The sequence below is a fragment of the Castor canadensis genome, chromosome 10 (genome assembly GCF_047511655.1).
Source record: "Castor canadensis chromosome 10, mCasCan1.hap1v2, whole genome shotgun sequence".
NCBI classification, from domain to species: Eukaryota; Metazoa; Chordata; class Mammalia; order Rodentia; family Castoridae; genus Castor; species Castor canadensis.
This window is the reverse complement of record NC_133395.1, coordinates 46,960,786-46,988,145: the sequence shown is the minus strand read 5'-3', so window position 1 is coordinate 46,988,145 and position 27,360 is coordinate 46,960,786. Positions and strand designations below refer to the sequence as shown.

General features: G+C 34.6%; 1 long non-coding RNA gene across 1 annotated transcript in view; it reads left to right on the top strand.

Moving 5' to 3' along the window:
• Positions 1 to 733: 733 nt before the first annotated feature.
• Positions 734 to 27,360, top strand: part of LOC141411593 (uncharacterized) — a 105,083-nt gene continuing 78,456 nt past the window's right edge. The window contains exon 1 of the long non-coding RNA XR_012436432.1: positions 734 to 993. This is a non-coding gene — a long non-coding RNA (uncharacterized lncRNA). The remainder of the gene's footprint in view (positions 994 to 27,360) is intronic.

Genomic DNA, 27,360 nt, shown 5'->3' with positions numbered 1-27,360 from the left:
GAAACATTAAGAGCAAACTTAGGGTTTCTGTAAAGAGAAAGGTGGTGAGGAACAAAATGTGGCAGGGATTCAGGGAATGCATTTGGCTGGGTGGTGATAATATTGCAAAAGTAGATTATGAATGGACTGCTAATTTAGGCATTTGAAAGAAGGTTTGTAGCACTGAAAATATCCAAGAAGCTGGAAATTTAATAAAGAAATGCATGAACACATTAGAAGATGTTTAGGATACATTTGTTCTTTGAATAAATTGCAAGACAATTGAATAGTTTCCTCCTAGAATAAAGATTTGTTCATTTTACTTTGTTATAAATTAAAGCTAGTCATGAAGGGAATTTATACTTCCTCCAAAATTAAACGTTTTTATAGAAAATGAAGTCTTTCCCTCTTTCTCTCTCTCTCTCACTTTCCTTAAACTCCAATTTTTTAACCAATTTTCTACTTACCCATCAAGCACTAGTGTGTGTGTGTATATTCACACTCACACTCAAATCACAAACATTCAAAAAAGCATTATCTTAATTTTTTCACACCAGACCCTTCCTAAGGACCAGAGACTTTATTTTCCTTAGCACACAGAAAATAAGAACAGCATGCAGTTGTACAACAAAAAAAGACAAAATGCATATAAAGTTTTAGAAGATGAAATGCCTGATTATGGTATTTGCTGAATCACTGCCTGACTGAAAAGAGAGGACATTTGTCACAACAGGTGAATTTGCTGAAGCAGTGTGAGAACAGATGACTGAGGGGAGCATAATAAGACTTGCCAAGGGAATCAAGTACAACACGTTTGTAGCAGCTGCAAGCCTCCAAGGAACCTTAGGGAATCCACTCAAGATGCTGAGCCAATTTATCTACTCACATCATTGCCAAGGGCGTGTTAGGAATGTGAGAAGCCAGCTCTGTATAGCACGAATAAAATAAATATCACAAGAGTCACTGTGGAAACTAAGAGATCCTAACATCTTAAGCTGAAAGACAAAACTTGAGGTAAGTTATTAGCGGTAAGTATTTGCTCAATCAGTTAATAAACATTTTGACCATCTGCTGAGGATAGAGTACAGATTTATGTGCTGAAATGGAAAAGAACGAAAGAAAAGAGTTCCTGCCACTAGGAGCTTGCTATCTAGGGAACATGACACAAGCAGATATAATGTGTTCATGATATTGTGAAAAAAGCAATATGCCAAAATGAGTATGATGAACCAATGCTATCTAATTTTTTTAATCATAGGTTGATCATAATGAGCTATCATAGATGGATACTGCTTACAAGAAGAGATTGTACTTGACTAAAGTTTTAAGTTGAATATATTTAAACCAGGGAGGGCAGACATTTTTGCGTGGGGCAGTAATTTCCTCCTCCTGTAGTATTAATTAATCATATTCTTACTGAACCTGGAAACAATATTAATCATTCTCAGTATAGTGTTGAAGAAAGATATTGTCTTTCATTGCAAATATGCTAAGGTTGACATCTCTTTACCTTCCCTAATTTGTACAGAAAAATTAAGGAAAGGGCGTTCCAAGCACTGGATACAACACATGCAATTGGTTTGCCCAGGAATTTGCAAAATAGGGAGAGTAAGATGCCAGCATTTCCAGTAATAGAGGCAAGACAAGAAAATTAGGGAGTTACTTGTGGCATAGATGCACAGGTCATTAGTTCTGTTATGGAGAACCAGTAGATCTTTGAAAACAAGACATAGTTTGAAACAAGGGCATAGTGAGATAATAGTCTTGTTAGATTTTTCAACAAGATTTAGAAGAGAAGGAACTTATGTAGTTCAGTTATAATTTTGTAGTTCAGCATCTTAAACACTTTTCGATAATTTTGGATTTTTCCAATTTAGTGGTAGAGTTCATCTCCTATTATAGAATGTAAAAAACATCCACTTTCCCAGTGTCCTTCATAGCTAGAGAATGGGCACATGTTCTAGTATGTGGGTTCATTCTGGGGATGCATGGGAGCAGCAGAAGCATCAACATCATCAGTAGCTGATTTTGTTTCCATGGGAAACAGAGGCAGCAATATGCTAGGATCAGGGTTGGTGGAATTGGCAGGGCAAATAGTAGTGTTGTGCATAACAGAGGCAAGAATGCCATTAATTCTGTAGCTTTATGCTACAACTCCTCGGGATTAAACCCTTCAAACATAGCTTGTGGTGACATTTTGAGCTGCCCATTTCAGCAAACATCATTTTTGTGTGGATTGACCAGACTTGACTTCTGTTGCTTGCAGATCTTATCTAAGAGCATCCTAGTAAGGAGAGTAGGAAAATAATTTAGACATGTGGAGATGAGCTCCTGGGCAAGGATGATAGAAAGAGGAATTTCAAGGATGAGTGGAAAGTTTTGAAGTCTGTTTGATTACCTATAAGAATAAAGGGTGGGAAGGTTTTTAAATGGTAGGGTGAGTTAGTGAAAAAGTACTGCCAGACAGTAGGGGGAGAATGATCATTAGGATCTATTGAGCACATTGATTTATTCCTGAATTTGCAATTTATTTCTCTGTTATTATGCCATCCATGCTCTCTAACAGGCACCCAATGAAGTTAGGCTAATACCTTCTCCCTGAGACTGGGAGAAAAGGGCACATTTTCCTTAATTTAAAAGGAAGTCGCTCCCATATTCTTGCGAAAGACATTCTTAGGTCGTAAAATTGGCAAGAAGCTTTGAAAAAAATACATATATTTGAATACATATGAATATATTTTTGAATATGTATGGATATATATATGAATAAAATAATATATAATTACAAATTTTCTAAAGTAAAGACTCAAAAACAACAAAAACAGAGGGAGGCCAAGAGGAAGCCTAGCTCAAGTTTCTTGAAACTGAGAGGACATTTATGGCTTTCTTGGCCACCCTAAATTCCTATGCAGTATTCTGGTGAACCCCAGGAAGAAGAGAGACATTAGGAAACACTAATGTTATTTTTCTTTCCTGCTACATGGGATGAGATGGATTCACAAAGTCAACTATCATTACACAAAATATAGAACACTTGATTTCTTGCATACCTTGTGTGGTTAATACACATTAAATGATTAATCATTTTTATCTGGTTTTCACAGTCCTTAGAGGTATTTTTAACTTTTTAGAAATTGCTATTTATAGACTTCTTCTACAAACTATACAATCAGAGTCACAAACTACTAACCACTAATAGTTAAAAACAAGTTTCACCAGTTTTTAAAAATTCAAATTTCTCCACATGTGTTAAAACCAATAGAATGTATGCACTTTTTTCCTTTTTGTGTAGAAAAATGAGTTAATAGAACATAAGTGATTATAAGTCAATAACTAGTTTTAAGAAAGAAAATAATTTAATAATTGTAAACATATATATGAGAGAATGCAAACCTGTGTTTAAAATCATTTAAATAAGGGATGAATGTTAAATTGATGTGTGTTGTATATGATGGTTAATACTGAAATATACAATTGTGTATGTGCATGACTGGGATGTATGTCTATGTGCATTACAATATAAGTATCAAAAAGATTCAAACAATGAAAAATTAGTAAAAACATACCAGTATAACTCAATGAAATTACTCCTCAGTTATATTCATTTCCTACTTCCTAAATCATTTCTTGATTAATGATAATATTTGTAGTTCTACAAGTTAGTATTTAATTGTATTACTTTCATCAGAAGTTGAGGTAATTTAACTGATAAGGTTAAGTTTCTGTTAAATAACAAAAGATGAAAAAATAATAACTAAGCTGATAATTTCTAATGTGTTAAAGTTTACTTCCATTGGACAAATGTTCTTTAATTCTATCTTAGCTCTTTAATTTGACAAGTGTTTGTCATTTTCATGGACAAGATTGTCAGTCTCCTAAAAATATAAACAATATAATATGCTTAGATGAACCTAAAAAAATCTGAAGCAAGACAATTGATGTGTTCATGAACTGCAGTCATCAAATTTGTTTCAGTAGGCCATTTCTAATTTTACACTTGATTTGAATGTGGACTGGGTCTTATTCTTTCTCCCCCTCTTACTCTCCTATCGAGTTTCCTTCCTTCCTTCCTCCGTCCCTCCCTCCCTCCTTTCCTCCCTCCCTTCCTGTCTTTTTTCTTCTGCTGATTTTTCATATCAAATGCCCTCGATTAATATACTAACAAAGCGCTATATTAAAATGCATCTTTATATATTATGATTATTGAAATTATATGTAAGTTTTTGATATCTAGTCATGCTAAATATGTATAGGGATGGCTGGGTGTACAATTACTATCTAATTGATAAGAAATATTTCTCCTGGGTTTCGTTCACTTCTGCCTTGGTCAAGGAAAAATTTACATTTTTGCCCTTTCATTTCTTTCTTCTCTGCTTGAGAGTTTATAGCAGTGGTGCTGCATTTATTTGAAAGATTTGAATATGTCTGTGTTTTTGCTTATTGTGGATAGCTATGAGGAAACTGAAAACAATTGGACTGTTTTGTTGAGAACTCACTGTCTCAAAAAAGGGTAAAGAATTTGTAGAGTAAATAGGAAGATTGGCAAGGAAATTAGTCTTAATAAGTGCCTCATCTATAATACGAATTGTCCTACAGGAAAGTGCTGCTATAATTCATGTTACAGATAAAGAAACTGAGGTTTTGAGAAATCTGAGATATGGCCAAGATAGCAAAGAGCACAAGTCTAATTTCTAAATGTCTATATTTTTACCTTGCAAAATGATGCTTCTTATAATGATAATGACTCATCTTATTAAGTACTTACAACATTTCTAAGTATTTTAAGTCAATATTTTCAACCTAAGATTACCAGGAACACATCTGTGGTTGAACAAGTTGGGGTCATGACTCTTTGTAGTAAGGAAGAGCTCACTTCGTGGTAAACTGTGGGGTGTCTCAGTGAGAGACAATTAAAAGAAATTATAGCTTTTTATCCTGAGGTAGGTGACTGGGGAGAAGATTGAAAGAAGCACTTCTCTTCTCTGGATGGCATGCTGTCAGAAAGTGGGAGTACTTCTAAGATTAGTTATGTTTACCTCACCTAAAAGAAAGGCAGGCTAGAATGAGGACAAAGCTATAATTGGTCAAGAAATGGCAGTCACTCATATTAGGCAGGAAAGGGGAATGTGTGGGTCATTTTTGTGGGTTAGACAATGCTCAGTTTTTTTGTCTGCTTAGGCATGATTATGGAGTGGCCTTATATTGGTCTTGATCCATCTTGTACACATGGCGACATGTACCCTTGTCTAATAGTCATATTCTGTTGCACTGTTTATACTCAGTAGCAAAAAACCCAGGCTTAATTATCAGAATAGTTCCAGCTGTTAGGGCCACATTTCCTTTTCTTAGTTCCTCCATTTCAGTCAAGAGAGGATGAAATCAAGTCATTAGATATCTATGGCATCTTAAGTTTCACACCATTGTTGATATTTTCCTGATTAGCAATTTCTTTAGAGAATGTGGTCGTTAGTGGACTAGTGTTAATCTCTGCTTTCCTTTAGTTGTAAGATGAATTGTTGACTTCTGGAGAGAAAATGGCTGTGGAATCGCATTTAAGACCCCCACAGGATACATTAGCTAACCTAACACATACAGTGATCAGAAACACGATGCTTATTAGTTCTTGAAACAGGTTTTGAAGCAGCCTAAATTATAAAACACAGAAAGTATATGCAAGCTGAGTCTAAAAGGGGTTATCATAGCTTTATTTATTATATTAAAATACTGAGCAGAGAAAAATTATTTAATATATACATGTATAAATAATATATTAATTTAATGCATTACTTTTCACAAAGCTAAAAATGATGTAGATAAATATTCATTGGTATTGGGAGACATTTATGAGGTATAGTTAGGTGAAAAATTCTAAGTGGAATATTAACATTTCATATATATTCATAGAAAATATGTGGAAATAAGTTTATGAAAATATTAACTGTAGTTATCGTTAACTGTGCTTATGGGAGATTTTTAATTTAATTTGTTTTTTCCTTATCTGTATATTCTCATGTTTGTATGGTCAAATGTATTGCTTTTGCAATGAGTAAAAAAAGGTAAACAAATGTTTCTTGATATAATGGAATCATACTTGAATTTTATTTCCATTTTTATATATCTTTTGATGTTTTAAAATATACTAAAATAAACTATTTTCAAAGTTATTAAATGAAAAGAATTAAACAAAAATAACATAAAATACCAATTTCTATAAAAATATTAAATTATGAAAGTAATAAGCTTAAGAGTAACTGCCAGTTCAATGCTAAATAATATATAAAGTGTGTGATTTTATTTTATTTTAACTATATATTAAATTTTAGTATCAGGCTTATGCTTAGGTTCTCATTACCTTTCACTTTCAATTATTTTAGGGAGGAAAGTAGTCACTTATATTTCTTTAATTTCTAGTTCAAAACATATTAGAATAGTATTTTGAATTTTGATTATAATCACAATGCATAGTTTTTGTTTTTAATACTATGTAATAATAACACAGAATTTTCCCACTGTTTTACTAAATAAAACTCTGTTTTGGTAATTGCTTTCTAAACACTTACAATTTTGAGTAGTAGGAGTGATATTTATGTCCTGTTACTATTCATGACCTCAGTGGAAATATTTCGACAATTTCCTCTGTAGTTGTTTAGTAATTAAATGATTCACTTAACACATGTTCAAACTTTCATGGTACAATTACTTATCTTAGAACATACTTTAAAAAGTACTATGTATTTTATTTTATCATAATATTTAAAATCAGTAATGAATGGACATTTCATAAACTTTTGAGGGGGCTGATATGAGTACACCAAATATAATTCTACTCTAGTCTCATCCTTATATTCCCAGAATATGCACACCTTGCATACAACATATTATTTCATAATAGAAATGAAATCAATCTGCATTCTGCATGCTGATTTTATGAGGGTGCATGTATGTGTGTGTATATATATATATATATATATGTATATTCTAGATTCTGCATATGAGAGAGACATGCAATTTTTGTCTTTCTGAACCAAGCTTACCTCACATAGCATTATGATCTCCATTGTGAATAGTGCTTTAATAAATGTGGCTGTGCAGTGTCTCTATTGTATCCTGTCTCATATATATTCCTTTGCATATATGCAGGAGAATGGTATCACTGGGTCATATGGTAGTTTTATTTTCAGCTTTTTGAGAAACCTCCATACCGATTTCCATATGGTTGCACTAATTTACATTCCCACCAGCAGTGTATAAGTGTTCCTTTTCCCCACAAGCTTACCAGCATTTGTTGTTTGAATGCTTGATGATAGGTGAAATCTCAGTGCCATTTTGATTTGCATTTCCTTTATGACCAGGATGTTGAACATTTCTTCATGCAATTTTTGGTCATTTCTACTTCTTCTTTCAAGGATTGTCTGTTCAATTCACTTTCCCATTTATTAATTGGGCTGTTGTTTCTTTTAGAGGTTAGCTTTTGGAGCTCCTTATATATTCTGGTTATTAATCCTTTGTCAGATGTATAGCTGGCAATGATTTTCTCTCATTCTGTGGGCTGTCTCTACATTTTAATGACTTTCATTTGCTGTGTAGTAGATTTTTTAGTTTGATGCAATCCCAGTTGTCAATCCTTGATCTTATTTGCTGAGCTGTTGGAGTCCTATTCAAGAAGTTGTTATCTATGCCTATATCTTCCAATGTTTTTCCTATATTTTCCTGTAGTAGTTTAAAAATTTTAGGTTTTACATTAAGGTCTTTCATCCACGTTGGATTGATTTTAGTAGAGTGAGAGACAGAGATCTGGTTTCAGTCTTCTACATGTGGACATCCAGGTTTCCCAGCACCAGTTTTTGAAGAAGCTGTCTTTTCTCCAACATACGTTTTAGGCACCTTTGTCAGTTACAACCGTCTGGATGTTTTTGGATCTATTTTATTCTATTGATCGACATGTCTGTTTTTGTGCCAACACCATGCTGTTTTGTTACTATGGCTTTGTAGTATAGTTTGAGGTTGCATGTAGTGTTGCTCTTTTTGCTCAGGATTGCTTTGGCAATTTGAGGTCTTTCGTGCTTCTATATGAACTTTAGACTTGATTTTTTGACCTTGGTGAAGAATGTCATAGGAATGTTGATGGGGATTGCTTTGAATATGTAGATTGCTTCTGGTAATATGGTCATTTTCATAATGTTGGTTCTACCAATCCTTGAACACAGGAGGTCTTTCCATCTTCTGATGTCTTTTTCAATTTCTTTCTTAAATGTTTTATAGTTTTTGTTGTGCAGGTCTTTTACCTCCTTCATTAAATTTATTCTTAGGTATTTTTCAGGGGCTATTGGGAAAGGAATAATTTCCTCATTTCTTGTTCTTATTGTTCATTGGTGGTATATAGAAAAGCTACTAATTGTTGTATATTGTTTATATCCTGCAACTTTGCTGAAAGTGTTTATGAGATCTAAGAGCTTTTTGGTGGAATTTTTAGACTCTTTTAAGTATAGAATCATATTATCTGCAAATAAGGATAATTCATTCCCTTCTTTAATCCCTTTAATTTCTTTCATTTGCCTTATTGCTCTGGCTAGGAATTGCAGTACTAAATTGAATAAAAGTGGGAAGGGCAGACACACTTGTTTCATTCATGACTTTAGAGGAAATGGTTTCAGTTATTCCCGTTTAGTATGATGTTGGTTATAGGTGTCATATATACCCTGAGAAAATATTTTGACATTACTTTAACATCTTCCACTGACTATTCTTTTGATGTTTGGATCATAATCCTGAAGGACACAATCTTAAATACTGTAATACTGCATGTGAAATCCTGAAAGATCAAAATGGCTAATGTCTAAAACTCTGGAAAGATTTAAATCTCCAAATATCAAACTCCCAAAAATATAATTATGGAATAAATAATCTAAACATTCTTTAAAATACATTTGCTTGTGTTTTAAAAGTGGATTTTATTTGAGAAACATACAAAAACACAACAGAATGCTTCACAGATCACTTTATTCAATAAAATACATGTTTTTACAAACAGAAACAATCAAGTATGGTAAGATAGTTACATGAGTATAGTAGGTCTAAGCATTAAGAGGTGCTCAAACTGCTTTTGCTGAAAACCACTTACTCCTTATGTGGGCCCACAAATTAACTAAAAACAGGAGACACGAGGCATCCTTGCCTCCATTTTGTATCTGTCTCTGCTCTAAGCCATTTTTCTTTTTTACAGTCACTTTACAATCACTTTGGATTCCAGCAAGAACAGAATTGATAACATCTTTATGACAATTAAGTGGAGCCACCTGGTGCTGTCACCCTCCCAGTGAGGACAGTTATCCCAGCAATCCACTCAAACAGAAACCAGATTACTCCCTCCAGATGATAACTTTCCAAAACTGGATCAGACCACCTGCCTGACCAATATTGTGCTCTCCACCAGTCCTGAACCCACTAGACTGACACTGCTCCTCCAGTCACAACTATACTTGTGACTGTGACTATTTAACTATGTATACCCTTGTCCCCCGTCCCCAGTTCTTTTGTCTATTTAAACCTTATGTCTATACCCTAAAGATAGCTAAAGATGAGCTGAGTGCTTACTCTGCTTCTTCACACAGCAAGCCTTGAGGAATGTAATAAACCTCCTTTCTCTGCCTTCATCATGCCTCTTTATTTGGTATTTAGGAGGTCCAAAATTCCGTTTTCAAGCAGACCATCCATACGCATCAGAAAATAGGTCAAACTGGGCTCCAGTGGCTTGTGCCTATAACCCAAGCTATTTGAGATCTGGGGGAATCACAGTTTGAGGCCAGCCTAGAAAAATAGTTTGTGAGACCCCCCATCTCCAAAATAACCAGAGCAAAATGGATTGGAGGTGAGGTTCAAGTGGTTGAGTGCCTGCTTTGCAAGCATGAAGCACCAAGTTCAAAACCCAGTCTCACTAGATTAAAAAAAAAAAAGAAGAAAAGGAAGAAATAGGTCAATACTGCAATGTGTGCCTGTCACTATCATCAGTAACTGTGTGCATCTAGCTGTGTAACAGAGTCAGTTGAAATACCAGGGTGAGATGGGTCACCACTGCAGATGCAGTTGCCCAAAGAGCCAAAATTTTGTGAAATTTTACCTTTTTCAACTCAGATGTACAAAGACATTTAATTTATGGAAGAATGCTTATACACAGAGTCAATATTGTGAACATTTTACAGAGTTGAATCTGCAAAGAAATGCATAAAATAAATTACAACTCTCTAAAAATCTTTGCACAAATACCAGCAGCGAAAAGGATGGGAAGGTGAAATACATAGCATAGAGTTTTTTAAAAACAATTTAAAACAGCAGGAACAAAGCTAAAAAAGAACAAAAGAAGGAAAAAGGCCAAAAAATAAAAAATTCCCCCCCAAAAAAATCCTAAAAGAAAATACCGGATTTGAAAATTTATATTACAGGGATAGATATGGGCAATTGCATAGATGCAACTCATAAGACCAGGCTAACTTTCCCAACCGATATCTGTATTTTGAGGTGACATCTTGCATCGGGATGATGTTTTCTTTGTTTTGGGGCATGGCTGTTTTCAGAGAATATATTCATGTTCATTTCCATAAGTGGCAGTGCTCTTTTTCTTTTTAGTGATTTATTAGCATATTAGAGTTGTATGGGAGGTACACTGCGACATTTACAAAAGTACTTACAATAATCTTAGTTAGATTCACCCCTATGTCATTCTTCTTTCCCTCATCCCCCCATTCTTAGAACAGTTTCAACCAGTCTTATTGTTCCATTTTCATACACTTCCACCACAGTCACTCTCCTTCACCCTTTCCTTAATGCCTTACCACTCCTGGACTTGTTTTATCTCTTCTTGAAAATTTTCTGTAGCTTGATCTATACCAACATGAGCGTTCCCTGTTAACTTTTCCCATCTGCTGTGCCACATAGGGATGTTACAGAAATCCATTCTACAAATCACAGATTGGGTGGAAACAATATCGGGACTAGAAAAGCAACATTTTTGCGTAAATGTCTTCTTTTTGTACCTTGCACATCATTATTTTCTAACCATCAGTAACCTTGCTGGTTTCCTCAGGCAAATGCAGCTTTAATTCATTAGAAGCTCCCAAAATTTCATTAGCTGGAAGGAATGCCAAAGTAGATAAATGATGCATTTTTAAATGAAATTGTCATTGTTTCTGGTTGTGTGGGCAATCCATTCCTCAGAATTCTATCCTTCTTATATAGCTTCTTTTTCTGTGGGAAGTACAGTTTTCAGTATTTTGGCTTTTAGAATTTTAATATTTGGAATTTTTAAAAAAATAATCTAGGGTTGTGATTTTTTGTGATTTTAAATGTAGGGGTTTTAAACTGTAGGGATTTGGCATTCAGGGACTTCAACATTCAGGATTATGTTCTTTTAGATTGTGTCTTTCAGGCTTATGACTTCTCCCCATTCTTTTCACTAATGATTCTGGGGTACTTGTCTTCTCCCAGAGGAAAAAAAATCACAAAAATTTATTTTTTATTTATTCACATACCGTTGTCTTATTTTTCATCCTGTCTACTGGTATTCCTCCATACTCATGGTTATTTCCTTTCTGATTCCTATGATTTTTGTTATTTCTCTTTTTTGTCATTCATTTTCAAACGGGAATGCTTCCATGGGAGAAGAGCTGTGGCAATGGTCTGCTTTGCATCTGTTTTTCTTTTTAAGTGGCTTAGGAAGTGCATTTTGTATTTTTAATATATTACTGATTGCCTCTATGATTTTAAAAGGAGTTTTTTTTTATTATATTTCATAAATTGAAAGAGTTAAGTTACTTTTAGTTTCCTCTAGATTTAGTCATGTACAAGTAGGAGAGTTTAATGTTTATGTTCCTGTCCTGTCTCTCTCAGCTTCTGGAGTTAATCTGTGGTTTTGGGGATAGTTATAACACATAAGCATATGTAAAACAATGATATATTATTGTGTATATGTTATATAAATGTATAAATGTATATACTCACACGTTGGCAGTGTTTGCTTTGACAGTTCCGATATACATGAGTTTCAGTTGCCACACTTTAGTTAAATAACATCAGCTCCCAAACAATTTGGCTTAAATTTGTTCCTGTGGTATACTGAATGTGAGTAATTGCATAAAGTACAAACTTTGCTGCTAGCCTTTTTTCTATCCACAGATAACTATCTAGGTAGTAGAATGTGCATCACGATCAGTGACTCCTCATGCTACTCCTTGAAAATTCCATTGCTATTTAGTTCATGCACAAATAGCAAAGTGCGTATTTGTGTTGTCTACTTATTTTAGTGGTATATCAACACATTATATTTTAAATAAATGGATAATTAGAAGGGGGAATTATTTAACAAAGGTGAAGATGTGACAAAGAAACAAATGGTAATAATGCTGTAAGTGAAGTTCAGCTGATAAGAAAAAAGCAAAAGAAACTCTTATACATTGCAATATCTAGGCATAAAGCTATCTATCATTGAAAAAGTCCACTGGATGTAAAAAGGGTAAAGTTGTGTGAACATTCTTTTCATTGAAATTGTATTGAGATGAAATAGTGCTCAGTTGAAATGGGTCATTATTTCTATTTTGTTTTGGAGACTGCATGTGAACAAAGATCACAGTTTGTTTAATAGTCAAACTGCAGAGATAACATTCTGTACTGTATTGAAAAAATAGTAATTAATTACAAGGAATCTGAAGAACATTTACTTTTACTGTTTTTTTACATTTACTTTTAAATGATGATTTCATCATTTCAAAAGTTGGCATGACTTGGTGATCAAGGTTAAACTATCTGTGGAAATTGCTTCTACAAATAAGACTGTTACTGTTAGACACCAGTGGCTCACATCTGTCATCCAGCTACTTAGGAGGCAGAAATCAGGAGGCTTATGGTTTAATGCCATCCCAGGCAAAATAGTTCGTGAGACACTATCTAGAAAAACCCATTACAAGAAAGGGCCGGTAGAGTATCTAACAGTGTAGACCCTGCGATCCAGCTCCAGTGCCACCAAAACAACAACAAAAAACACTGCTATCATGATATTTGACACCCACTTCCAAGATGGTGGTTATGATTATCATCAAATATTTAGGGTTATGTGACCTACAGTTTTTGGAGGCAATCTCATGAAGGTTTTATGCAATAAAAAGTGTAGGATTATAAAATTTCCAAAAAGAGGGACTTTTGCTATATAACCAGAGAAACTTAATAAAGGTAAACTTTTTGAGAACAGGAGAATATAGTAGTCATGAAAAAGAGAAGTATGTTGCAGATGAAGGAATTCAGGCATCAAAGAAATTTTGGTGCTGTTTCACAGCATTGAAAGTGCAAAAGGAAAATGTTGGAAGTTAACTGTGGCTGGAGAATAATGATCCTCCAAAAGATGTTGCTGTCTCTGTGTTTGATGCCTGTGAATATAATAGATTGGATGGAAAAGGAGAATTAAGATTGGAGATGGAATTAATTTTATTAATATGCTTGATTTTAGAGATTATCCAGGTAGGCCCATGGAATTATTAGGGTCTTATAAAAGTGGAAGAGGATGGAAGGAGTGATGGAGATAAAGAGGTGATTACGGAAGCATAGTCAGAGAGATGCAATGTTACTGGCTGGAATATAGAGAAAAAAGGGTGTGAAACAAGGAATGATCTCTAGAAGCTAGAAAATGCAAGGAAATAAGTTGTTCTATTAAACCCCATAATAGGCGTCTTGCTAATGTGGTGTTCTAGTGGGCCCAATGTCTTATTTCTGACCAACAAAACTGTAAGACAACAAATCTATATTGTTTTTAAGTCATCAATCTTATGGTAATTTGTTACGTCTGTTATAGAAGACTATCTAAATAAACTATCTAAATGTAGAACTGGCATGCTTTGCCAAGGCATGCAAAAGGGCTTCTTCCATGTCATAAATTGTGTACAAGAAGGCAAACACTATTCAAACTACTTTCAAGTTTTTAAAAGAAGAGCCTGGTGGGGTGGTGTAATCACAGTTACTTGGGAGGCAGAGAGAGAGAGGATTTTGGTTTCAGTTCAAACAGGACAAAATGTTCATGAGACTCCAACTTATCCAATAAAAGCTGAGAGTGGTGGTGTATGCCTGTGGTACTACCTATGAGGGAGATGGAGGTAGGAAGACAGAGGTCCAGGTCAGCCTGGATATGAACAGCAGACTCTATTTGAAACATAGCTAAACTAAAAAGAGCAGGGGTATGACTCTAATGGTAGACCACCCTGCCTAGCAAATACAAGGTCCTGAGTTCAAATCCTACTAACACCACAAAAACCTCCAAAATATTTTTAACAAAGAAAGTACATTAATTCACAATATTTCAGTTGTAAATTATACTGTTTTAAGTAAATATTGACTTTATTGTGTTTTTATTTTTTTTACATATTTGTAGTTGATAGTACAGGAGTTTTTAATGATTTTATTTGAGAAAAATTTTTTAAGGTATTGGAAGAGTTGCAATTTTTCCATTGATTATAGAGATTTCTGTACTTGTATTTAAGCCTGCACAATTGTTCTTAGCAATAAGTGCTGCAATACAAAATAAGGACTGCACCCACATACATGCACACACACACACACACACACACACACACACACACATACATAGAGGACATACATGTATTTTAGGATTTCAATCACTGCAAACTGGCTCAAAATCTATGTACTTTTAGAATAGATGATGGTAGTGTTTTACAGACAGTCTTAATTACACTGAACCATTCTTGATCTCACAAATATTTTTTAAATTTTTTATTCATTTATTCACGTGCGCATACATTGTTTGGGCCATTTCTCCCCTTGTCCCCTGCCCCTCCTCTATCCCCCCCATCACTTCCAGGCAGAACCTTTTCTTATCTCTAATTTTGTTGAAGAGAAGACATAAGCAATAATAAGAAAGACAGTATTTTTGCTAATTGGTTCTCACAAATTTTTTATCTCTCATTTATATGTTATACAATTTTAAATAAAAATTTCATTAATGTCAACTAACTTTCCCTATCCTTGAATGATTTAGAATGAATTTCTGTTTATTTCTTTTATGAAGTAGACTTGGCTAAGTATACAATTTTGTGATGTTGACTTTACTCTTCAGCTGTCAGTGATAATCCTACAAAACTTGTTGTTACTGGGAATGTCTAGGGTAAAGTTGGCATTGTTTTTTTTTTTTTATAGAATCAGAAATAATAAAATCCTCTGCTTCCCTAACAGCTATTGCTGTTGAGGACATATGATGTTCCAGACATTATGCAAGTCTAAAGCACTACTCAGCACTACTCATCTTCATTGAGGAGTCAATTTTACACAAAGTTTTCCTCCTTTGGTGAAGAAAAGAATCATTATTTTAATACTAATATGATCACATGTATGTTATAGACCAGAATAGAAAAACTTTATTGCATTTTAAGATAAAAAAGAAAAGTACTTTGAAAATCCCTAGGTATGACAGGTAAGTCAATTTATATTCCTTCCTTTATTGAAGTTATTTTTCCCTCTTGACTGCTATTAATGATGCTCTGTTAAACATACATGAGAATCACTTAGAGAAAATCCAGTATCCAAGTTACCTGATTTTTTTTCTCTTCTCATATCTTTACTAACATTTGAAATTATTTGCCTCAGAATTCATGGTGGCACAGCTGGTCTTTCTTGTACTGTCAAAGTGTTTTATGCTAACATAGTTTGATAAGATTACTATACTAAGCAAGAGAGCTACATCTAACTTAAAGAAATATCTCATTAATTTACTAATCAAAGGGAATAGATGATTTGGAAGACATGCAAATTTTCCTAACCTTTCATAAATGTGCATATTGGCGTATGCACATGACACACACACACACACAGTTACATTCACAAGCCCAATTAACATAAAATCTAATATGGTTAGTGCTTGCTATGTGATTGGTGTTGTATATGTTATTCTGGTACATGCACAAGATTTCTCTGTACTTTATCTTAAACATGCTTAACATTACATCTATGATTAAATGTTTCTTTAAATTATTGTTTCATCTTCATAATCTACATCTCAGAATACTTTAAATAATTCTTTTGTCCTTCCATTTTTAATTTCCAGCTCTTGATTTTTATAAATATTCTGGATTGCACAATAGATACATCTTACTTTTCAATGCTGTCTTTTTCTTAACACATTTTATTACAAGTGAGCTTCTGGATTTTTCTATATTAATATTCTAGTTCCTTAAAATATCATTTTTTCCCATTCTGTTTTCTTCTAGTAATTAAAACTGAGGCATGAAAACTGAGTGATTCAATTGGAAAATTTAAGCCAGACAGTCATTATAGAACCAAAACCAATGTTATCTTTAATTTTAAGGAAATCATGTCTGGTTATGCAATTAGATAAATGAAGTTTATCTACAGGAAAAAAAAAACATGAAGGTACACTGAGAAAAAGAAGGATGGAGAATGTGAGGGCTGAAGAAGATAAAGAAATACAAAGGAATGGTGGACTAATGCTTTCCTACTTCTCTGGGTTCTAAACATTCTGCCTACTGTTGGGTTCCATGACATTTTATTCTTTAAATTGAGCTAATGAGCACCTATTTCTAACATTTGCCATTATAGTATTTTTAGCAGATAAAGTAGGGACACAGTCAGACTTTTGTCTCTAAATGTCTGAAGCAATATTACCTATCAGCAGTCATTTTACCCATGTAAGCCAATGCAAGCAGATTTCCCAAGTTCTAGATGAGTATACAGGGTTTGCTGTGGAAACTATTCTAGAGAGTTAGAAGAATCTGTGGAGCCAATTGTCAGAAAGATGATGCAAATGAATGCTATGGAGGGTCCAAGACAGAAAGAATAGAAAGATTAACTAGTTAACATTAATTAGGAAGTCTCATGCTAATAAAAATAGACGTATGTGTGTGTTTTATTGAGCCTACCAATAAAACAGACTCAGGGGATGATGCTGATGATAAAATATCCTTTGAGAATACCCACTTCCTGTCACACATTTTTGTTCAGTGGAAGAAAAACAGGGTATCAGGAATCTTAGGTTCTTGTCTTTTGTTTCTAGACATTTTGACTCAATGTGAAATTCCTTGTACATTCTTTTTTCTTCCTTTAGTTACTTAGGAGAAAAATGTCTGATCTCATCTTACAAGTAGTTCCATGACAAAATTTAAGAGAAGAGAATTTTAAAATTTAAGGAAATAAATAGTCACGAATATCCAGAAAAAATTACTGATTTTCTGCATTGTTATATGGTAGAGGTTATCTTTTTAAAATTCAATCACTGTCATGTCACTATATGTTCAGATTAACTCTAGGGTTCACAGTGAAGGCTATGCAATTCTATCTTAAAAGGTTACTGAATATGATGAGTGCTTAATGTTGGACTTATTTTCATGTTAATAGAGTAACAATCTTAAAAATGTAAAAATGTGTACTTGGCAGTAAATTTTGGCAGTTGACATTATTCCCTGCTGCTGAACATGGACAAATTTTTAATTTAGTAGTTTTGTAAGATAAAAGCTCTTTGAATGATTTTGATAATGATCATAAGCCAAACTTTTTAGACTAGCATAATTAGCTAATTGAACCATTTTAGCATTATAATGGAAGGATGAATGATCAGAAAATGAAATAAGAGGATAAAATATATTTTCTAGGAATTATTTCATCATATATTTTATTTCTCACTAAATACCTACATTCATGTCTCAATTGATGACTTTAAAGGAACAGAGGGGGAGTATGAGTGAAGCGGGTAAAGGAGGATGAATACTGTTGATATACTTTCTATATATGAATGAATATGGAACACTGAAACCTGTTGAAGTCATTTTAAGAAGGGAGTGGGGAAGATAAAACATAATGGAGGGGATGAACGATCTGGGGTGCAATGTACGTTTATATATACAATGATACTTCCTGTATAACTTTCATTTACTAATAAAAACATTTAAAAAATAACATTTTTGAAGTTGATCTGCATATTTCTAGATGGCAAAGCAACTACCTCAGGTGTATTAGTGTTATTTAGATCTTACAATTTCTATAAAATATCATTTAAGATCATGATCTTGTATTGGATTAGCATGTATCTTCAAATCATAAAACAATTCCAAAAACAACTGTGAGAAGGCTGTTAGCTAAATTCTTGCTTCAAAACCTATATTCCAGTATTAAATCAGTCAGAAATTTCAAATAATGCTAATGATGACAAGCACTTAAGTAATTAGTTTTTACAGTGTAAATTTCATTCTAATAATAAAATCATTTTGTTCATTTATCAGCGAAGACTTTTTCTTTATTCTCTAATGCCTTTTTGTTGTCCACCACTTTTCTTATCACTAAGCTGTTGTACTCTGATGTTTCATTTTGAAATAATTTAGAAGTCTTTGTTTAGAAGTACAATTAATTCTGCATTAGAATACCTAGGCTCTTTTTTGGAAAAAGTTATAAATGTATATGAATTTCAGTGTCCCACACATGGCAAAAATTCATATAATGAATTATGACAACTAACATATCCTGATAAGTCAGTAGGCACAGTGGCTCAGCTTGCAATCCCTGATACTCAGGAGGCAGAGATTCAGATGATTGCCATTTGAGGTCAGTGTGTGCAAAAATTTAGTGAGACCCCATCCTAACCACAGACTGTGTGTGTGTGTGTTTGTGATGCCAGCTATTCAGGAGACATTTTTTGCCAGCCCAGGCAAAACATGAGACCTTATGAGAAAAATAACTAATGCAAAAAAGAGCTAAAGGTGTGACTGAAGTGGTAGAGCACCTTCCTAGCAACCACAAAATACTGCATTCATACCCAAGTATTGCCAAGATAAATAGGTAAATAAATAAGAATAAAGCATCCTTATAAATCATTTATAAAAATGAATTATTTTCTCAATGACATCAAAATTATGCATAATATTTTATAATTTTAATTGATAAAAAAATCTTTATTTTTTGGGATTTTTATATCAAGTAAACAAATATTAATCATGGACTGGAAAATTATAAATTCTCTGGGAAATTATTTACATGTATTAATGTTGGAGATTATTGTGCAGAATACAATGGAAATTCCTTTGAAAATTTCCCCTCAGGGGAATTTCTTTCTAAAATTTGTTTTTTATAAAATAGTTCTGACCAGCAATGAGAAAGGGTAGTTTTATCCAACTAAGAGCTGTTTTATTTGTTTATTTTCTCAAGATGAGGGTTTCATTATACTGCCCAAACTGGCTTCATAATTATTTTTGGTGGAGGGAGGGACCAAAACCAGTGTCTTGTGCATAGTTCACAACACTCTACCATTGAGTCACACCCCTACTTCTATCTAGGTTTTTCTCCAACTCCTGCATCCCCTTGCCTCAGCCTTCCTAGAAGCTGTTGGTATAATGCCACTACACTGGCTTCAAGAATTTGGTGAGAAGGAAATCTATTAAGTGGATTCAATAGTCCAGGCTTAAATCTGGTAGGATATTGACAGTTGAAATTGATAGTATAGATAGTGTTATCATAAATGGTTGGATGAGGTCCTTTTACTCTGCTCATGTGGCAATCATGAACAGGCATGTTGTCATCCTAATCCAGTGTTGGCAGCCCCAAGGGAGCTCCTGAGTGCTAGAGGCTTAAAGTTGGGCCTTCCACCCTCAGAGACTTGTACCTCTAGTCCTTGAGAACTAGAAAGTTATGGTTCTAAGCTTTGAATGCTAGAAACTTACAGTTCTAGGTGCTCATGTCAGAGCAAGCTCTGAGTCTTCAAATCCAGCAGCCCTGTTGCATCCCTGAGCTTAGGGTGTTGAGTCCCCTGACTCTTAACAACAGGGAGTTTTGCAGTCCCCAAACTCTGAGTGTCCAGATCCTCAGTTCTTAAACCTCAGCAGCTTTCTGGAATTCTTCTAGGATCTGGGCTCACTGTCTCAATATCTTGGAGCATTTTACATTCAGTAGTTCTAGTTGCCCACCACCCCTCACCTTCTTAGATACTTCTGTGGTCTTTCCTAGTCTCCACAGTCTCTGCCCTTGGCCATCACCAGAGCTCTTCAGCTGCCTTCACCTCCAACCTGTTGAGGGATCCACTGGTTGAGGAAGTCCTGGGGGGTTGTAGCCACAGGAGTCACTCTCTCGCCACCTTCTAGCACAAAAGGGTGCCTGGGACTGAAAAACTAGTTTTCTCTGCTGTTAGTGTTGCCAGCTCAGACTAATCTACCCATGATAATGACCACAATAAGTCAATAAAAGACCATTCAGGAGAAACCCAGCAAGCAGGGAGGCCATTGCACAAGAAAGAGAGGCCTCCCAGCTGACTCACAGAATGAAACACAGCTGCTTATAGCCAGGAGAGGGGCGCGACATGCTTGTGCACAGCTTCTAATTCCAACAATTGTGACCTTCATATATGTGTATATATATATATACATATATCAATAGCAGGCCTTGTATATGTGGCAAATCACATGCCTCTCATAGTAGAGCCGCCTGTCTGTCAATCACAAGCATTTTGCTGAGTCACTGGGTGGAGGTGCTTCTTCTTCCCAATCTCATTGAGGACTGCTGTTAAAAGGTCCAGAAAAGCCATGGGCAGGGCCTTCTGGTGTGGCCTTAGGTGGGGTCATTTGTGGAGGACAGGTCACTAAGGCTGTCAAGAGCAGCTATGTAGTGTTCAAAGTAGCTGAGCTGCCATGATGACAGTCCAGTTGGCTGTTGAAGCCCCTGCTTGATTGGTAGTCCCCCAATTCCAAGCAGCTGAGGAGAACAGACTGAGCCTGCTCTGGGATACTCTATGATGTATAGAACAACAGCCAGTAAGGCTGTGCCTGGACTTGTTTCATTTTACAAAGCAACAGTTTTGAACTAAGCTTCTCCGTTTTGAGCATAAATGCCAAAATAGAATGTCTCTACATCTTGATTATACAAGTAAACGATGCCATCTGCCATCACATCATGAAGAACAAGCTGATAAATAATTTATTTGTACCAATAAATAATTACAAGTGTAAATAGATCAAATCATATCAGAAACACCAGACACATGAACTTCTCGAACACACTAGATAAAACCCCCTCACCTGAAACCATAAAAGGAGTAACCCAAGACTTAGATGTGGCAGGCACACTGACCTGTCACCCAGCCACGCATTACAAGCCTTGTCCAGCAAAATTGCCAAAGTGAAGAATCTCTGTCTCTGTCACCTGCCTCCAGCTGCATCATTGTTTCTTCTGTGGGTGACACAGAACTCATTTCTAAATGACACTCAAAATAGTCAGCTACCTAAACCTGGTTTTGACAACTTTCTACCTTGAATAGCTCTGTGCTTATGGTTAATAAAATTTCTTGTTCAGTTCATTACAGAGACTTTTCCTTGCATCTGATATTAGTCCTTTGGTACAGACCCCTCTTAAGTCTACAGTCTCTTTAACCTTTTCTTAAACTATCCATTCTGTAATCCACATACTATTGTGTGAAGTATAATGTGTGATATGGGAGTTAATATTAGTAATTAAGATTGGAATGAAAGAACCTGTACTGCCAATGGATCATAGTTATCAAGTGAACACAGCAGTGCTTAGTGAATTAAAGCCAATGAAATTGATGTAGCTTGTGGATTTATTGTTGTTCAATAAATTCTGACATTGTAGAAAGACACAAGTGCGTCTGTCTATGTTTCTGACATACTTCAATTGCGACAGCAACCAGGTACCAGGGAAGAGATGAGATAATTGTCAATCAAGTAGACAGGTGTTTTGCTCCTAACAGCCTACATTATTAAAAAAAAAAAAAGATAGCAAAGGTGCTCACAATAAAGACCTGTCATGGAATTAATATTCTCAACAGTTACTTAACAGTGTTTAACTAACCTCTTGCCAAATGACCTTTAAGAAGATTTGGGTCCTTCTGATTCGTCTCAGTGCAAAATAAAATGCAAGTGCACTTGACTAAAAATTAGCTCATGAGTGAGAATAGTGAGATAATTTTTATTCTGGAATACAAAAGAATAATCTAGGTATAAAATGAGATAAGTAAAACAGGTTTGAAAGCAGATTCAAGTTGGAGAAAATAATTACTTACTTGGTTAAAAAGAGATGTTTCCTTGTAAAACAACAGATAAATGTCTTTGAAATCATGTAAATTAGGGAAAATAAAGGAGGAAAACTGAGGAAGGTTACTGTGGTTTGTTTAGAGGTAGGCTGAACTTAAACTAATTCTACTGGATAAAAGATATTGAATTGGAAAGTGTAGAAGAGAGACAATGCTGAGGATGCAGGAGCAAAGTAATAGATTACTTCTCCTAAGAGTTTGGAAAAAAAGAAAAAAAGGTAAAATCTTAAGATATTTTAAAATTTTTGCATTTTTGTTTAGTCATTCTTTCTGGGTTGAGGTTAGCATATGTTTTGACAGAAAGGATAAAACCTATATCAGGAGGAATCAATGACAATCTGGAGTGGGAAGAATGGGAGCACAGAGGCAAGGTCAGATGAGGATGTCTTAACAAGGACCTAATTAGCCAAGCTTCTGTTCGATTTAGGCATCACTTCCAAGAAATAAGAGATGAATCTCAAACTATAGAGGGGCAGAATGAGAGATGTGTCTTCCTTTTGTGCTCTCAAATCTGCTCTTCCTGCTGAGACTTTTCTTTTCCCTGGTTCCCTGCCTGTTAACTTTTCAACCAATTGGCCAACCTCACTCAGGCCACAGCTGTGGTATGACTGTCCTCCTCATGCATTAACTGTCTGGGTTCTGATAGCAGCTGTTGAATTTGCTTTGTAAGGTCTAGGGGTTGTGAAAGTTCAGCACAGCTAAGGAAGGGCTCCATCCTGTGTGCCGGCCCTCCCACATGCATCTCATTAGACAATGCTTTCCTTCTTAACCATTCCTTACATTTTACTGTTTTGAATGGATCATCTTTTTCGTGACAATGTAGTATTTCAAAAAGTGTTTGAGATAAGCAGAACTGGATAGAAGGTATCAACGAATCTGCCAAAACTATTGAATAGAGAGGGTATGGGTTCTGGATAAAAAGAATAATTGCAAGAAGGTGGAATCTTTCATTTAGAGAAACTTGTCTGATGCCAGGTGTTTTTTCATTGTATCTAGGATTTCCTTCATCGAAATTCTGCCATTTGCTACTCTTCACATACTTGTAGAGTTTTTAGTTTACTGAAAGAGAACAAACAGTAAAAAGATAAATAAGAAAACAAACAGTAAAGAAGAAATAATAGAGAACAAATAGTAAAATGATAAATAAGGTAATTTTAGTTAGGGTTGAATTCTACTAAGAAAAGTAAGCAGGGAAACATGGTGGTTAGTGAAGATTTCTGTTATATTGGGGCTGAGGGGGAGGAGACAAAGATCCTGTGTTTCAAGGAAAGGAGAGAGCTGCACAAAGTTCTATGGCAAGAATATCTTGTTGTGCTAGTGAAGCCTGAAGACCAGTGTAGCTGGAATACTAGGAAATGAGACCAGAAAGTTTGGGTTCATATCTCCATCTCCTTTGAGGTCTTGATAAGGGATTTTAAATTGATCTTAATGCACAGGAAGGTCCAGAAAGTCAAGAATAGTGGTGACATAATTTAGTGTTTTGAATGATTTTTCCTGCCTCTGTGGAAAGACACATGGGAGGTAGGAAAAAAGCAGGTGAGAATATTAAATCCATTTGCAGTAGCATCAATAATAATCATATTTGAACTCTTATAATTACAAAAGTTGACATTTTCTCATATAACCTTAAAGCACTCATGTTTTAGGTACGATGATTAGTTCCACTTAAAAGACAAAGCTACTGAGGCACAGAGAGATTAAACAAGTAGCTGTAGGTAGCACAGTTAGCATGTGGTAGAGGCCAAATTCAAATTGGAGCAGTCTGATACAGCAACTTTCACCACCACAATGTGCTCATAACCCTGGGAATTTGTATTTATTAGTGTTGGCCATAACCCAATGAGTCATATTGATGTCCTCAAAACTAACCTTCTTATATGAAAACCAGAGTTGGTGGAAAATAGTGACAACATTTATAGCAATAAAAGATAAGATGGGACACTGAATAAATGAGACCTTAATATTGTCAGGACAAGTTGTTCTCCTGTGGAAGCTTCCTTTCTCTGTATTTAAGTCAGCATTTATATGTCTCACTTCTATTTTCCTTGCAAACATTTATTTTAATCCATTTTTGGAACCAAAATGCTAGATTATTTGGAAAACTTTTTAATATGGAAATTTTAGTGATCTCATCTTAAAAACTCAGAGAGTTCAATGTAGACCTTTATATACAAGGATTTAAAATATATCCTTACTCCAATGACTCTTCAGCCAAGAATTTTGCTTTTTAAAGCACATCCAAAAATAAAATAAAATTTGGATGAGGCTTACAAAGCATGCTTATTCTGATAAAGCACATGGCAAATGAGAAAATGGTAGCAAATGACTAATATAAGTTTATTAGGGACAACAATATGTGGTATAGTCACTTCTGGCCAGGACATATGCTTCCTTGCAAAATTAGAATGTCCCACATATAGCAAGGAGCTCAGAAGCCTGAGGATACATCTCTACAGGTTAACTAAATGGCCATTCCTTTTGGCCTATCTAAACAGAATTATGTGAATCTGCGACTTGGAAATGGTAAGTAGTAACAGCTATGGAGATGACTAAGTCTGGTCCTAAGCCTCTTTCCTGTCCTGCCCTACGTAGGCAATAGATGCTGATGAATTATTTTGAAATATTTTCTGAAACGATCTGTTCATCTTTCTCCTGAAACAGAAATGAAATTAAAAGGGATATTCAAATTTTAAACACAGACATCTCAAGATTGGAGAAAAGATGTTTATTGCAGACAAAAAGTAAAGCTTTCAATTCCCATTCCTTATAAATAAATATTCATTTAAAATGGTAGTAATGTAACTTATTAAGGCTTTTGTACAAATACTGATTTTGTTCACAAAGCATGATACAGTATGTGGTCTCACATATCAGCTGGATCTATTTTATTGACCAGGTCCTAGAACTTTGTATTGGCCTTTAACAAAATAACTTCTAGCAATTCTTCAGACTTTTGACAGATGGTTCCCATTTCCCTTTGCTATGCCTTCACTCTAGAAGCCACAAGACAATTATAAAATGTCATCAAGATTGAAGAGCAAGATATACTCTTTTACTCAGTTTGAAGGTCTACTACCCATATGATTTTGGAAATTTTTGTGGTTTTCAAAGTGGGAACTTAGAAAGTCTTATGTTGACTCAATCTAAAAAAGGAATGTATTCATTAATTTCTAAGTAAAGTGATAATTAAGAATGCTGTTATATTAAATATTAGTACTGTATATAGATTTTAAATAGTATTTACAGAAAGGAAGAAATAACAAAAGTGAAATCTGTGTGAAGTTTTTCCTTTAAGAGTACCCACTGTAAATACCAAAGACATGAAGTGTAAAAATGGAATAATTCATTTTTCCTCTTAGTAAGATGAACATGCATCTCTGATTTATTTTTTAAAGCATAGAAACTGTCTTTGTCAAAATACAGTTGCAGAATTCCATGTCTACTTAGAATTATGAAACAAAAAATGTACTTTTAAGATAGCTTTCTAACTACATAGCATGTATTTTTGGATAAAATCAAAGTCAAAATATATAACTCATACTTTTTAACATTAAAGAATGTTCCATAGCTTTTATGCAAAGTCTAAGAACATAAGTGAATATTATGTTGGTGTTAGAGAAAATAAAATTTGATTTTGAAAAATAGTCACCAGTCCAACTGAAAACAGGGACAAGTTTAATTCTGATAAGCAATTGGAAATTTTCTTTTAAGATAGTTCTGTTGTGTTTATCTCTATTGTTCCTTTCTCAGTTACGATTTTCTGTCACTTAGGACTTCATAGAGCTCTAAACAAGAGAGTTGTGAGGTTTATAATCTGGGAACAAAGAAGACTACTTTTGAATGACTACTGTTTTCTAAAATTTTTAATTCAATTGTAAATTTCAATCTAAAATTGCAGTGAAATTCACAACTTCTTGGGGCATGTATTAAATTGCTGTTGCAGATAATCAGTGATGACAGAGGCTGGAATTAGAGTTTGAGCTACGTGGTGAGAAACTGTCTCAAAAAATAGTTTTGAAACACAAAGAAGGGAGAAAAGTGCATCCTTGCCTAGATTATGAACCATTACTTCAAAACACTGTTATATTTGGCCCATGACATACAAATTCAGGCATCATCGAAATCCTAGAACTCATTCTGAGTAAGAGAGAGTGCCCCTATATCAGATTGAGGAAATGAAGGAATGAGTCCTTAATAAAATTTGGTAACAGAAAAGAGATCTATTTGTCCTATTTGCTCAACGTGTGTGTGTGTGTTCCTCACTTCTTTGTTTTTGAAGCCACATGACTCAATGTCTCCAGTTGCAGTAAGTGACACAAAAAGTCATAGAGAAAACAAGGACAAAGTTTCTAGCATTGTGTTAAACAATCTGAATGTTACCTAAAAGTCAGTTCAGTGAATAGCTTTGCCTGGTGATTTATGGGATCCCTCCAAATGAATTCTTTGCTCAAACTCAGCCCCGGCTTCTCACCACATAGAGACAGATTTCCATTACACATGTCTGTGTCCATAAACCATATGTTCTAAATTTTCTTTTCCCAGTTTTAAAAGTAAAAATCTATACAAATGGCCAAATTTTACTTACATAAAATGTTGAATATCTCCAAAATCCTGTTAGATACAATTAAGATGACATAACAACAACAACAACAAAAAGCCCACCAACTGGTGGAAGTTAAAAACAATACTATCTAGGATGTGTGAGACTTTGGACACTGGAATATTTGTAAACTGCCAGGAAGATAATCAATGATAATTTAATAAATTCAATTCAGCAAGACATTCTAGAAGAACAGGTTTTTCTTTCTTTAAAAAAAATTGTTTGTTTTTAAGATGTTGCTTCTTTTTCTGTGTCCTGTTTCGACTTGCTTATGAATTTTAGCCCCTGGGTGGCCTCAAACTCTTTACTCTGTCCCCTTAACTCAGGAAGTACACTGAGGTACACTAGGGCTCTGCGTTACTATCGGAACACTGTCAAATCATTAAGCTGGGAGAGACCTAGGGCATTTCTTGTAAATGAGGGTGCATGAAGCTGGAGCTTTGAGTTTCATTTTAAATTCTGCTCTAAGACTGGCTGTCAAGAACAGGAGTGTCTATATGAATTTTGGAGATGTCTAGAAAAAAATCTTTGTCTATTTATCTACATATCTATGTATGTACGTATCTGTGGATCTGTCTATCTAATTTATCTGTCTATGTGTTTCATCTTCTTTTTTCCCTACCTACCCACACATACAGTAGTTATAAATGGAGATGTATGGAATAAAACATTTCTATGAATATTTAAATGT